Genomic DNA, 14,737 nt, shown 5'->3' with positions numbered 1-14,737 from the left:
TAATAGTAAGTTTTCATAGACTTCTCATTAGAAACTGTGCAAGCCAAAAGAAAATGGAATGGCAACTTTAAAATGCAAAACAAAACTGTCAACTTGGAATTCTATACTCCACAGGATGAAACAAAGACTTTTTCAGACAAACAAGTCCAGGAAGGCCACATCCTGAAGCAGCACCATCCCAGCTGACTTGCAGACTTTAGGAGAATAATTAAATGCTTATTGTAAGCCAATGGGGTGGTTTGTTATTCTGCATTATTATAAAAATAATTGATGAGTATAGGATTACTTCTAGGCACGTGGCAGTGGGTGAGGACATATAATTCCCTAACGGCAAAAGGGACGCAGTTGGAAATCTACCACCGATTTTTCACTTCTGAAATCACCTGCTTCTTTCTAAGGGGACTGTATTTTTTTCTCTCGTAACTGCAGACTCACCTTTGTGTTTATAAACAAAGGTTTATAGACTTAAAAATCACAAAGATTTCTAAGGCACAACTCTAATCATCTCTTTTTCCTAGGGCTTATTTATTTTCTCTTCAGATAATGATTGTGAGTCCTGACATGCAACTATAGAATTAATGAGAATTGCTAATTGCATCTCTCTCCAAGGAAAAATGATCCAGTAAACACTTATCAGGATGATTCACGTTATGTGAACACTAGTAACTGCTAACTACAAATTTTCTGCTTGAACTTTTTGATTTGATTATTGTATCTCAGTTGTGAAGTAAAGATTCACTATCAAGGATTGATTGATCATTTATCTACACTTCAGATGATGAGCTTATACCTTAGTACTGTTGCCAGTATCTGTGGGAACGCTAAGATACAATAACCATTCATTCATTCAACAAACATTTATGGAGCACCTTCTACTTGCCAGGAATGAGTACTGAGCAAAATGGCAAAAACTATGCATGAGTTTATGTTCAGGAAGTGGAATAAAGATAACAAACAAAAGAAATAAGCAAAACATTTACATATGGAGGAAAATTAAGCAGGTAAGAGGAAGGTGGGGATGATTCTGTGGGAAAGGGTCTTGCAATTGTAAATAGAGTGGTTATGGGTGGTCTCTTTGATGATACGCTACTTGGGCAAAGGCCTGAAGGAGGGAAGGAGCCAGCTGTGAGGCTCTCTGAGGGAAGAGAATTGCAGGCAGTGCAAACAACAAAAGAAAAGGCCCAGAGCTGACAACGTGCCTGGAATGTTCAAGAAATACCACCATATCTCACGCTTTCCTTTCACTGTACGGTATCAGCATGCAGGAGACCCGTGTTTTGTAAATGGTGATTTTGCCGTTACTCTCCAGGTACACATAGGGTAAAGTCCCAATGATTCCAGTGCCTTCCACCTAAGAAAATGACTTCTCCAAGTTGGACAGCTCAAGGGGGAGAACCTCCCTAAATGTTTCAGGTATGGCCCAAGCCTAAAAGAGGGGTTTTAGAATCAGTTATTCTCTTACTGCTGCTACGTCACTTCAGTCGTGTCCGACTCTGTGCGACCCCAGAGATGGCAGCCCACCAGGCTCCCCCGTCCCTGGGATTCTCCAGGCAAGAACACTGGAGTGGGTTGCCATTTCCTTCTCCAGTGCATGAAAGTGAAAAGTGAAAGTGAAGTCGCTCAGTCGTATCCGACTTTTATCGACCCCGTGGACTGCAGCCTACCCAGCTCCTCCATCCATGGGATTCTCCAGGCGAGAGTACTGGAGTGGGGTGCCATTGCCTTCTCCTATTCTCCCCAGTGAAAAACATACCTGCTTCCAAAGTCCCTGGATGAATCCACTGTCAGTGATAGATCTGTATGTTGAATACCAGGTTTTGTAAATTGTTCTAGACTGAACTAAATATGTGATCTTTGGCAGAGTAGAATGCCATTTGTTTCTGAGTGGTTTACCCATGGCTGCCTGGTGCCAATATATATTTAGTTCTATATGTTTGGGTTTGTATCTGAGCTCTGCCCTGTTAGTCCATGGTGTCTGTTCTTACACCCTTCCCACACTATTTTTATTGCTTGACTCTGCAATGTGTCTTAATATCTGATAAAACAAGTTCTCCCTTTTTTTCAAGACTAGCTTGACTCTTTTATGTGTTTTTGGTCTTTTCACGTACATTTGAGGACAAATTTATTGGTACTTAAAAATCCAATAAAGCTCATTAAAATTGAATTCACCTGATTAATTTGAAGAGAACTGACATAAGTCTTTCTGTTGAAACATATGACTGTTTATTCAGACCATGTTGCATGCTTTAAAATTTTTATAGTTTTCTTCGCACAGAGTCGGACAGGACTGAAGCGACTTAGCAGCAGCAGCCATAGAAGTCTTGTCTGTTCTTGGTTAATTTCCTAGCCACACTATGGCTTTTGTTATTGTTATGAATGGTATATTATCTTACATTATACTTATTTAGGTTGGTTACTTGTGAGAAAAAATACTATTGATTTTTATAATGCCTAAACTCCCTTATGAATTTTAATATTTTTTATTCTGTTAATTTTTTCCTAAGATGGCTGGTCGTATTTTTTTAAATGTTTTAGCTTTACTTTTCCTACTTTTATACACTTTTATCTTTTTCTTTTCTTGCTGCATTGCCCAGAAGTCTTGGTAATTTCTTAATAGTAATGATACCCATGCTGAACTCATGGGAATTGCATATAGAATCTCTCTATTTAATGTAACAATTTCTGCAGCTTCCAAGGTCATTTCCTTTATTACTTTAAAATATTACTTAATTTTTTTCTTGAATATAGTGTTGTTTCAAAAGTCTGATACCAGTGTGATTCCTTATCTTTTTAGATATCTGTTCCCTTTTTCTGAGAATTGTACATCATTTATTTTTGTTGTTGATGTTCTTAAATTTCACTAATAATGGATCTAGTTAGGGATCTTTTTTTGAAATCTGATTGATTTTTTTTTATTTCTTTCAATCTGGGATCCTTCATTTTTCTTTAATTTAGGAAAATTTGCCTTCTTTATCTCTTTAAATATATCTTTTCCAATCCCCCCCCATTTTGAATCCATAAAATCTAGATATTGGCATTATGCTTCTACCTTCAGTACCCTCCATATCACATATCATTCCTTTTATGTTTTCCATATCTTTATTTTTTCCTGTAGCTGCCTGGGAAAGTTCCTCAATCTGATTTTACAGTCTCTAACTTACTTTTTAGCTGTATCCTCTGTGCCATTTTACCTATTTGTTGCATTTTCTGTCTAATTATTTTCTTTAGTCAAAGGATAATCCAGGGACCTTAAGTTAATTTGCTTCACCCATTTAGTCACATGAGGAAGGCAGTCATTACACTATTGTTAAGAAACAAAGGCAAAAACAGGATTTAAAACACAAAAGAGAACAGAAAAAGGCCACAGTCTGGAAACAGTGATTGGTGTGCACGTATTTGGGGTATGGTGGTTAACCAGCAACTTGAACAAGCCGACAGAGGTATCAAAGAAAATTATTTCAGTAGTTTGTGGATTTTTGGAAAATGGTGACTGTTTAACAAGGAAGCCTCATATTTCCGCTTTTTCATGATTTCTTAGTTCAGATTGCTAATATCTTTGTTTATCTCCTGAAGCATCTTTGACATTCTTGGCTCATCTGTTCTAATGATTCTGATTCATTTGGTATGTGTGATTCAACTTGTCTGCATTTTATGGTCTCTTTGCTCCTCCACAAGTGCCGGGTTATTTTGAGCTCCTGTGAGCTCTTGTGCCTGTGGGAGTGTCTGGTAATGTAAAGTGGGGAGGAGGCATGTGTGTGACCCTCCAGATGAATTTAAGAAGGAAGCCAGGGAGCCTGCATCACCATGGAATTTGTTTTAATCACCCTCATTTGTTGTCACTCCGTTCAATAAAGACAACTCTGTTCAGAGTTATACCATTGGTCTCTAAGGAAGAAGTAGCTTTGAGAGACCCACTCCCCAGTCCGTTATCCATCAGCCCTGGGATTTGGAGGGGGAGGGGGAAAAGAAATCAATGTCAGAGGTTAGCTGGTCAGCCTGTTGTTTTCATCAACCTGTCTCCCCAGCCACGTGCGCTGATGCTTCTATTCTGATATGTCCTGGGCAGGCTGGGGATGTTGCCGTTCCTTTCTGCTTTCCTTCAGGCCTTCTCAAGGCTGCTTCTGGTTGCCCACCACCCCCTGGCGGAGCCCTGTCCTCTGCAGATAAACACATCTACCTCCCACACCGTTTCAAAACTGCCTTCAGGCTCCCAAGGAGTTTCTTGTTTTGTTGTTGTTTTTAATATTCATTTCTCAACTCCATGTGTTTTCTTAATTCTAGAATTTTTCCAGAGTTCTTGGGAGAGAGGGTTTAATCAGTTATGAAGCGACATTATTCATTCTGCAATATTGAGATATGTGTTATATTAGTTTACTAGGGCTGCCATAACAAATTACCCACAGACTGGATATTTAAGATTTTAATATTTTATTCACCTTAAATTTTTTGTGTTAATTTTGATCTATATAGAGATTGCACTAAAATAGTGTTTATCTTAATTACTGAGGATTTCTTTTTGGTGCTTCCCTAAATTTTGTGCCCAAGTTGAGGGCCTTATTGCTTTACTCTAGTCCTGGCCCTGCTCCATCCCCCCATGCTTCCTTCCCTTTTTCATTTTCTGCTGACTGTCACCATATGCTCTGAATTCTACACTTCTCACCTTTTCAGGAACCTTGAATTTTGTGCTCTCCATTCTGTCTTCTGTACTTGCAATCTTTTCCATGTACGTGGACCTTTCCCTTTTGTATTTAAATGTGCTGTGCTTAGTTGTGAGCTATTGCCCACCAGGATCCTCTGTCTGTGCAGATTTTCCAGGCAAGAATATAGGAGCGGGTTACCATGCCCTCCTTGAGGGCATCTTCCCAACCCAGGAATCAAACCCAGGCCTCCCGGATTGCAGGTGGATTCTTTACCATCTGAACCACCAGGGAAGCCCAAGAATACTGGAGTGGGTAGCTTATCCCTTCTCCAGAGGATCTTCCCAACCCAGGAATTGAACCAGGGTCCCCTGCATTGTAAGCAGATTCTTTGCCAGCTGAGCTGCCTAGGAAGCCCAAATTTAAATGAGCTTAACTAAAAAATTTCCAACTTAAAAAGCCAAAGCAAACCAAACATCTTCAACCTCAGTACCCCTGCATTTGCTGCTTGCTTGCTTGCTCGCTCTCTCTCTCTCTTGCCCTTTGGAGCTGCTGCTGCTGCTGCTGCTGCTAAGTCGCTTCAGTTGTGTCGGCTTCTGTGCAACCCCAGAGACGGCAGCCCACCAGACTCCCCCGTCCCTGGGATTCTCCAGGCAAGAACACTGGAGTAGGTTGCCATTTCCTTCTCCAGTGCGTGAAAGTGAAAAGTGAAAGTGAAGTCGCTCAGTTGTGTCCGACTCCTAGCGACCCCATGGACTGCAGCCTACCAGGCTCCTCTGTCCATTCTAGAAAGTACTGTCTCTTTTCCTACACCATCTGCTCCGGATATAGCCTAACCCTAATTTGGATTCCGTCCCCATTGCCCAAGGCCTTTCTTTCTCCATTGAGGTCATCAACTATCTGTATATGGTAGAGCCCTGTGGGCTCCTATCAGAGCTCATCCTACGTGACCCTGAAAAAACAGCATCCAACATTGTTGGTCATAATTTATTTACTGAAACAGTTTCTTTCTTTGGTCTCCTTGACAATGAACTTGTCTGGTTTCCCTCCTATCTCTCTGGCCATTCCGTCTCAGTCTTCCTGGTTAGTCCCCACTCACATTCAATCATTGAATGCGGGAATTCTTTCAGGGTGGGATTTTAGACTTTCTTATCTTCTCTTACATTATTTTCTCAGTTTAGACTTTCTTAGGTGCTCCTATCCATTCCTCTAGTTTTGTTTACCATCTGTTTGCCAGTGACTCCTCCTAAACATTTTTCATCCAGGATGTTAATTCTCAGCACCAGAGACATGTGACCAATTGCCTACTCACGAACACCTCCAAGTCCACACATCCAAAAGTGAACTCATCTTTCCCCTGAAACCTACTGTCATTTCTTTTCTCAGTAAATGGTTCTAAAAACCCCATAGTTGGTTTTACTTTTGATTTTTAATCTTCTTCACCTTCCTTAGGGCTTCCCTGGTGGCTCAGAGGTTAAAGTGTCTGCCTGCAATGCAGGAGACCCGGGTTCAGTCCCTGGGTTGGGAAGATCTCCTGGAGAAGGAAATGGCAACCCACTCCAGTATTCTTGCCTGGAGAATCCCATGGACGGAGGAGCCTGGTGGGCTACAGTCCACAGGGTCGCAAAGAGTCAGACACGACTGAGCGACTTCACTTTCACTTTCACTTTTCACCTTCTTTAATCAATGTGGATTGTGCTGACCTCTGCAGGTTTAGCAGGAAATACCTTCTGTCTCCTTCCAGACTTCTTTCTATACTTCGACACCCCATGCTTGTTCTTATCTGAAAGTTTTTCCAGCACGGTTTCTCTCATTCTTCTTTTTTTTTTTTTTTATATATATATCTATCTATTTATTTATCTGGCTGCACCATGTCTTAGTTGTGGCACATAGGATCTTTAGTTACAGCCTGTGAATATTTTTTAGTTGAGGCATGTGGGATCTAGTTCCCTGATCAGTTATCGAACCCTGGCCCCCTGCATTAGGAGCATGGAGTCCCACCCACTGGACCACCAGGGAAATCCCCCTCTCATTCTTTAGATCAGAGATTAAACTTTTCTCCAGAATGTTTCCCTCAAATCTCCAAATTTGGTTAGATTCTACTCTTAATGAGATCTGCTTCCTTCCTGGGCATGGCTTTTTTTGTTTGTTTTTAATAAAGATTTGACTGTGTAAGAAAAGACCTTGAAGAGCAGTGGCTTAGATGACATAGAAGTTTATCTGGGAGGTTAAAGCTTGGCCTTATAACACAAAGATTTCCGGGGCCTGGGGTCCTTCTATCTTGTCCCTCCACCATTCTAGTATACCTTCCTTAGCCCCGTGTTTCAGACAGCTCAGGACTCAGAGTGCCTACCAGCCAGCAGAAAGAGGAAAAAATTGGAAGGAAGAATGTGCTTTTAAGGTCACACCCAGAAGCCATGCACATTATTCATGCTTCTATCCCATCTGGAACTTAGTTGGAACTTAGTCACATAACCACATACTTGTTGCAAAAGAGGCTGAGCAGAATGTTCTTTTTGGTTCTGTGAACAGTTACCTATGAACAGGTGAAACTCCCTTGTAGAGAAAGGGGAGATTGAATATCTGGACAACTAACAGTCTCTGCCACAGTCATGGTAAAACACACATATCCATGCACACCCTCTCTCTGCACAGAAGGCACACTCATCCATCCCTTCCTAAGTGGATACCACCCCAATCCTGTTCAGCTGGTGCCTCCAGCTCTGTGTCTAGGCTCTTTAAGGGAGGCTCAGATGGGGCTCCTCTTGGTCCAGCCACTTATAAACCAAATGACAAGTTATCTGCTCTGATCATACCCAGTATGAAGTAGTAAGAGCAGGATAACTGGAATAAGAATGCTGATTTGGGGGGAAAAAAAGGAGGAGGAAGAAATGGAAAATGCAGGCTGTCACTAGTTCGCAGAAATGACCAATTGTGCTGAGCAGGAACTAGAAAGACTCTGAGCTCAGAATGTTGAACTCCTGTGGCCAGCACTGCTTCTGCTTTCAGAGGGATGGGGAAGGATGGGGGTGTCTCTCTCATCTTTATCTTCTGTGGTTTTCATCTGATAATACTCATTTCTCTTGTATTTGCTTGGCATGAACTTCTTTGCTACATAAAACATTTGAAAGTTTAAATAATTTTATTCAGTTTAGATATATATACATATGCATGCCATATATAAATGCGTATATATAGATACACATATGTGATTTGTGAGTTAAATGATGCTTTTTTCTGGTAGTTTCTCTTCTTGTGTGGTGTTATGCAATTGCTTAAAACATTTCTGAGAACTGTACAAATCATGTCCTATCTCATTTTGAACCCAAACAGGGGCCTCTGCTCTGCCCACCGCATCTCCATGTGTAGCCTTGTTGACAAGCACAGACCAGCATGATGACCCCGTGATGAGGGAGGTGTGTGCAAATTTTGACCCTCTCCTTAAATATATCATCCAAGAAAGTTTATCTTGTACATTTTATATGTCTATGGTTAAATAAACATGATTAAACCTACATATTAAAGATTTCAGATTGATTTTGAATTTGAGCAGAAGCAGCTCAGTTTGGGGTTTTGGTATATAAAATAAAACATTTTCTATTGTAAAGAACAACAGATATTTACTTACCATTTGAATTATAAATATTTCATTTGAAGGTTATTGTAATTCAACTGAGTCAGACTGAGAAATAAGAAAAGCAAAGTAAACATTACAAATAGGTTGTATTTTAAAAACATTTGTATTGGGACTTTCATTCAGCTTCCTAATGTAATTATACTATAAGAGAAACTCATTGAATGATTTTGAAAAGTGTAGCTTTCCTTGATTATAAAAGCTATGCATATTAAATTAGGAAATTTTTAAAAAATAGAGCAATGCATTCCTTTGAGAATTTAATATCAATAATATCAGATATTTTCTCTTTAAAGACAACCCATAGGCTGTACAAGAAGTTAGTTTCTTGAAATGCCACTAGAGGGCAATAAATTCAAAAATTGATTTATGGTGTATAAACAGGCTTCTGTGCTGCAGAGGTGCTGATTTTCAGTTTTAATTTGGGAAGACAGCAAAAAAAGAAGAAGAATTAAAAATTTAGTTGGTAGAAAATATATCCAAATAATTGTGGTGCTGGAGAAGACTCTTGAGAGTCCCTTGCACAGCAAGGAGATCAAACCAGTAAATCCTAAAGGAAGTCAACCCTGAATATTCATTGGAAGGACCGATGCTGAAGCTGAAACTCCAATACTCTGGCCACCTGATGCAAAGAGCCGACTCATTGGAAAAGAACATGATGCTGGGAAAGATTGAAGGCAAAAGGAGAAGAGGGTAGCAGAGGATGAGATGGTTAGATAGCATCACTGACTCAATGGACATGAATTTGAATAAACTCTGGGAGATACTGAAGGATAAGGAAGCCTGGCATACTATAGTCCCTGAGGTTGCAAAGAGTCAGACATGACTTAGCAACTGACAACAACAACATATCGAAATAAGTGTTTGATTTTTTAGAAGGTTCACCACTACCCTTTTGGGAATTTAATTATTGTACTAAAAATTATTGAATGCATTGAAAGATAAGATTAATTCTGCCAAAGGCAAATAAGTCAGAAGAATGCCTCATGAAGAATTGAACCTTGCAGAATGAATAGACTCTTTTGAACTTGCAGGTTAAAGTAGTGGGTTGAACATATGTGTTTAATTTTCCTCCCTTTTGAACAGAAAAAAATAAGTGTTTTAGGACCTAAGCTCACACAGATTAGGAAAATAGGAGAGGAGACAACAGCAACAAATTTCTGGAAGCTGAAAAACTTACAGATCAATGGTAAGTGATTTAACAGACTTGAGAAAATAAAACTTCAATCTATCAGTGGGAAAGCTGAGAAAGATATACGCATGAAAGGAAAGATATACCCATTTGAGCAGAGTTCCAAAGAATAGCAAGGGGAGATAAGGAAGCCTTCCTCAGTGATTAACACAAAGAAATAGAGGAAAACAATAGAATGGGAGAGTCTAGAGATCTCTTCAAGAAAATTAGAGATACCAAAGGAACATTTCATGCAAAGATGGGCACAATAAAGGACAGATATGGTATGGATCTAACAGAAGCAGAAGATATTAAGAAGAGGTGGCAAAAATACACATAACTATACAGAAGAGATCTTCATGACCCAGATAATCACGATGGTGTGATCACCAACCTAGAGCCAGACATTCTGGAATGCAAAGTCAAGTGGGCCTTAGGAAGCATCACTATGAACAAAGCTAGTAGGGGTGATGGAATTCCAGTTGAGCTATTTCAAATCCTAAAAGATGATGCTATGAAAGTGCTGTATTCAATATGGCAGCAAGTCTGAAAAACTCAGCAGTGGCCACAGGACTGGAAAAGGTCAGTTTTCATTCCAATCCCAAAGAAAGGCAGTGCCAAAGAATGCTCAAACTACCGCACAATTGCACTCATCTCACATGCTAGTAAAGTAATGTTCAAAATTCTCCAAGCCAGGCTTCAACAGTACATGAAATGTGAACTTCCAGATGTTCAAGCTGGATTTAGTAAAGGCAGAGGAACCAGAGATTGAATTGCCAACATCCGTTGGATCATCGAAAAAGCAAGAGTTCCAGTAAAACATCTACTTCTGCTTTATTGACTGTGCCAAAGCCTTTGACTGTGTGTACCACAACAAACTGTGGAAAATTCTGAAAGAGATGGGAATACCAGACCACCTGACCTGCCTCTTGAGAAATCTGTATGCAGGTCAGGAAGCAACAGTTAGAACTGGACATGGAATAACAGACTGGTTCCAAATAGGAAAAGGAGTACGTCAAGGCTGTATACTGTCACCCTGCTTATTTAATTTATATGCTGTGTACATCATGAGAAACGCTGGGCTGGATGAAGCACAAGTTGGAATCAAGATTACCGGGAGCAATATCAATAACCTCAGATATACAGATGACACCACCCTTAATGGCAGAAAGAAAAGAAGAACTAAAGAGCCTCCTGATGAAAGTGAAAGAGGAGAGTGAAAAAGTTGACTTAAAACTCAACATTCAGAAAACTAAGATCAGGGCATCTGGTCTCATCACTTCATGGCAAATAGATGGGGAAACAGTGTCAGACTTTATTTTTTGGGGCTCCAAAATCACTGCAGATGGTGATTGCAGCTATGAAATTAAAAGACATTTGCCTCTTGGAAGAAAATTCATGACCAACCTAGACCGCATATTAAAAAGCAGAGACATTACTTGGCCAACAAAGGTCTAGTCAGTTTTTTCAGTAGTCATGTATGGATGTGAGAGTTGGACTGTAAAGAAAGCTGAGTGCTGAAGAATTCATGCTTTTGAATGGTGGTGTTGGAGAAGACTCTTGAGAGTCCCTTGGACTGCAAGGAGATCCAACCAATTCATCCTAAAGGAAATCAGTCCTGGATATTCATTGGAAGGACTGATGCTAAAGCTGAAACTCCAGTACTTTGGGCACCTCATGCGAAGAACTGACTCACTTGAAAAGACGCTGTTGCTGGGAAAAATTGAAGGCAGGAGGAGAAAGGGATGACAGAGGATGAGATAGTTGGATACAATCACCCATTCATTGGACGTGAGTTTGAGTAAACTCCAGGAGTTGGTGATGGACAGGGAGGTCTGGTGTGCTGCAGTCTATAGGGTCGCAAAGAGTCAGACACGACTGAGCGACTGAACTGAACTGGGCTGAACTGAATCATAAAGCAGAATCATCAAAGGGCATGATTTGTAAGCTCTTGCAATCCCAGGACTGGAGGTAAAAGGAAGGAAAAGAGCTAATGTAGGGAGGACCAGGGTGAAAGCTGTTTGAAAAGAAATTAGAGCCCTAGACTCTCCCTCAGCCTGGTAGAAATCTGCATGTTTAGACTCATTGAGGGGGATTAAGAAATCATCTCCTTCCTCAACCTCTTCCCCCACTTGGTCCCCAAAATGCAGCCGATAGATCTTTACTCTCTCTAGGTGGGAGATGGGAAGACTCTTCCCTGGAGAAATCTGGCCAGCCAAAAAGAAAATGCTTAAATATACCGATGTCAAGGTTTTGCCAACAACCTTTCTGCTGAAAATCAATAGAAGTATCTGGGCTTTCCTGATAGTTCAGTTGGTAAAGAATCTGCCTGTGGCAGAAGACCCCGGTTTGTATTCCTGGGTCAAGAAGATCCACTGGAGAAGGGATAGGCTACCCACTCCAGTTTTCTGGCCTGGAGAATTCCATGGACTGAATAGTTCATGGGGTCATAAAGAGTCAGACATGACTGAGCGACTTTCACTTCACTTTCTACTGATATCACCCTTTAGTGAAAGTCACAAGCTCAGAGTTTTAATCGTTTTTTTAAATTCTCCACTCTTAATTTTGAGCAGACCACCAAGGATTACCTGATGAAGCCTGTTATATAGAAGATAGAGACTAAAACAAACAGGCAACAACAGAAGAAGCATCTTGGAGGAAATAGAAATTAGTCAAGACTTAAAAATGAAAGCTAAAATCATATCCTCAGAGAGAGAAGAGGGAATATTGCACCCATTAAACAAGAACCAAAGCTACAGAAATGGAAGATTTAGGGGGAAAGTACAACTGCAAAGGGCTCTTGAAAATTAAAAACATGGTAGCTGAAAAGTAATACTTGTGCTGTCCAATGTGGTAGCCACTAACCACTCTATTGAAAAGTAAATTACTCAAAATTAACAAAATTAAAGATTTAACTCCTTATTTTCACTAGTTACATTTCAAGTACTCAAAAGGCACATGTGCCCAGTGGGTAAGATGTTGGACTGCTCGAATATAGAACATTTCCATCATTACAGAAAGCTCTATTGATGACACCTGAGAAAGTACATGTGAGGACTCCTCTCATGAAACAGAAGACAAAGAGAAAAGGTTAAACAAAAACCATAGGATCATCCAAGAGATCAAACAATTGGATAATAGTAGTTCCAGAAAGAAAGAAAATGCAGGGAAGAAAATAATCAAAGAAAAAATTCAAGAAAATTTCCTGGAATTGAATAATGTAAATTGCCAGATTGAAAAAGCCCTAGGTACTTAGCCTAATATATCCACTCTGAGGCAAGTTCTTGTCAAATATTAGAAATCCAGGGATAAAAAGAAGATACTACTCATTTCTAGACAGATAGTAGTAGTATACCCAGTATTAGGAAACAGGCTTTTGACCTCTCAGTACAGTAGTAACCTTGGAAGCAAAAAAGAAAACACTGGAGCAATATCTTCCAAAATCTGAAAGAATTACTTGCAATTTTGCATTCTGCACCTATCAACTCTTGTAACATTTATTGATTAAAATCAGGCTTCTCAAGATAATCCATAGGAGGCTTCCCTGGTGGCTTAGTGGTCAAGAATCCCCTGCCAATGCAGGAGACACAGGTTCAATCCCTGGTTCAAGAAGATCCAGCATGCTGTGGAGCAGCTAAGCTCATGCACCGCAACTGTTGAGCCTGTGCTCTAGAACCAGGGAGCCACGACTACTTAAGCCCTAGAGCCAAGCTCTGCAGCGACAGAAGCCTCTGCAATGAGAAGCCCATGCATTGCAACTAGAGAAAAGCCTGCACAATGAAGACTCAGCACAGCCAAAAATAAATAAATAAAATTATTTTTAAAAGAATGATAGGATATTTAGCTGTTAAGAATTTAGCTCTCTTTCAGTCGTCAGGAATGTGACTTTCAGTCACAGGGTAAGTCACAGAATAAGGTGACCACACTGTTATAAAAACACTGAATTAATTTTTTGTTCTATAGATTATATTGATTGAAGAAATTGGAATTTGCCTACCATAGTAAATGAACTCACTCAGTTTGTGTTAACTGACTTCTTATATTCTTATGTAGGTGCTTCTATTAGTCAGAAAGGTCCAAGCACTGGGGCTTCGTTTTCTGTTTCAGCCTGTTCCATATAGAATGTATCTTTAGCAAACAAATCCAAACACAACAGAAAAGCTGGTTCCTTTGATGTACTTTGCAAGTACTTTCATTAATAATGAAATAATCTTATTGCTATGTTTACACATATTTGCCAATCCAATCCTGAAAAACAGCTACATGAGTTACTCAGGACAGTTCTGTGCTCCCCCACTTAATGGGGTTGCTGCCAAGAGATTCAGAGAGTGTTCATCCCAGTCTCTCAAAGCTGGGACTTGACTGGTCCAATCAGCCTCAACTAAATATCCTGCATGTCGAAACCGAAGATCGGGGATCCAGTGTGCTGCAGCTAAGACCCGGCACAGCCAAACAAATAAAATATTTTCTAAAAAGAGTCTTCTAAATCAAGCGAAAAATGTATCTTCCTTTGGAAAAGAAAACATAAGAGGATACTGCAGTTACATAACAACAACAAAATCATGTCTTTCCCAATCTATGAAAATATTTGTTTTTAAAAAAACAATAAGCCTTTTTCCCTAGAAAAGTCATCTGTGGGGGAACTCATTCCAAGAGTGTGGACAGCAGCCCTCCTCACAGCCCTTTCCCACTGCATCTCCCAGGGGCTGGGATGCTCATACGTCGATATCACACACGGGTGTTTACTTTCACCGCCACAGGACCAGAGTGTATGTTTTGAGATTCGGTCCTTTGGGGAATCGCTTTTTCTTCCCCAGTCTGGCCTAGCCTTCTTGTCTTTTGGGGGGCTGCATCTCTTCAGGGCCTCCCTGGTGGCTCAGATGGTAAAGAATCTGTCTGCAATGCGGGAGGCCTGGGTTCAGTCCCTGGGTTGAGAAGATCTTCTGGAGGAGGGCATGGCAACCCACTCCGGTATCCTTGCCTGGAAAATCTGACAGACAGCGGAGCCTGGCAGGCTACAGTCGATGGGGTGGCAAAGAGTCGGACACAACGGAGCGACTAAGCACAGCACAGCACCTCTTCAAGAAGCAGGTGAAGAAAGCACCTACAGGTGAGGGTGGGCAGCTGGAGGAGCAACGTCAAGTTCCCAAAGGCAGTGGCAGTAATACAGCAGTGCCCACTACCTCGTGCCAGCATCAGTGGTGGGCAGGCTGCAGGGGCCGGTGGGTGTCTCATGTCTGCGACAGCAGCAGTCATGTCCTCGTTGGACTGGCTGGTGGTTCTGGCAGCCGCCCA

The 14,737-nt window shown here is 40.7% G+C and overlaps 1 long non-coding RNA gene across 3 annotated transcripts in view; it reads left to right on the top strand.

The window, feature by feature from the left end:
* LOC120865807 overlaps nucleotides 1-8,154 on the top strand; it is a 32,052-nt gene extending 23,898 nt beyond the window's left edge. For 2 of the 3 annotated variants that reach the window (XR_005721510.1, XR_005721511.1), the window contains exons 2-3: nucleotides 1,310-1,413; nucleotides 7,971-8,154. This is a non-coding gene — a long non-coding RNA (uncharacterized LOC120865807). Of the gene's footprint in view, nucleotides 1-119; nucleotides 222-1,309; nucleotides 1,414-7,970 lie in introns of those variants that run through there. The other variant, XR_005721512.1, reaches the window with a different exon arrangement.
* The last annotated feature ends 6,583 nt before the right edge of the window (nucleotides 8,155-14,737 follow it).

The sequence above is a fragment of the Oryx dammah genome, unplaced genomic scaffold, assembly GCF_014754425.2.
Source record: "Oryx dammah isolate SB20612 unplaced genomic scaffold, SCBI_Odam_1.1 HiC_scaffold_7, whole genome shotgun sequence".
NCBI lineage: Eukaryota > Metazoa > Chordata > Mammalia > Artiodactyla > Bovidae > Oryx > Oryx dammah.
This window is presented reverse-complemented; position numbering and strand designations above follow the sequence as displayed.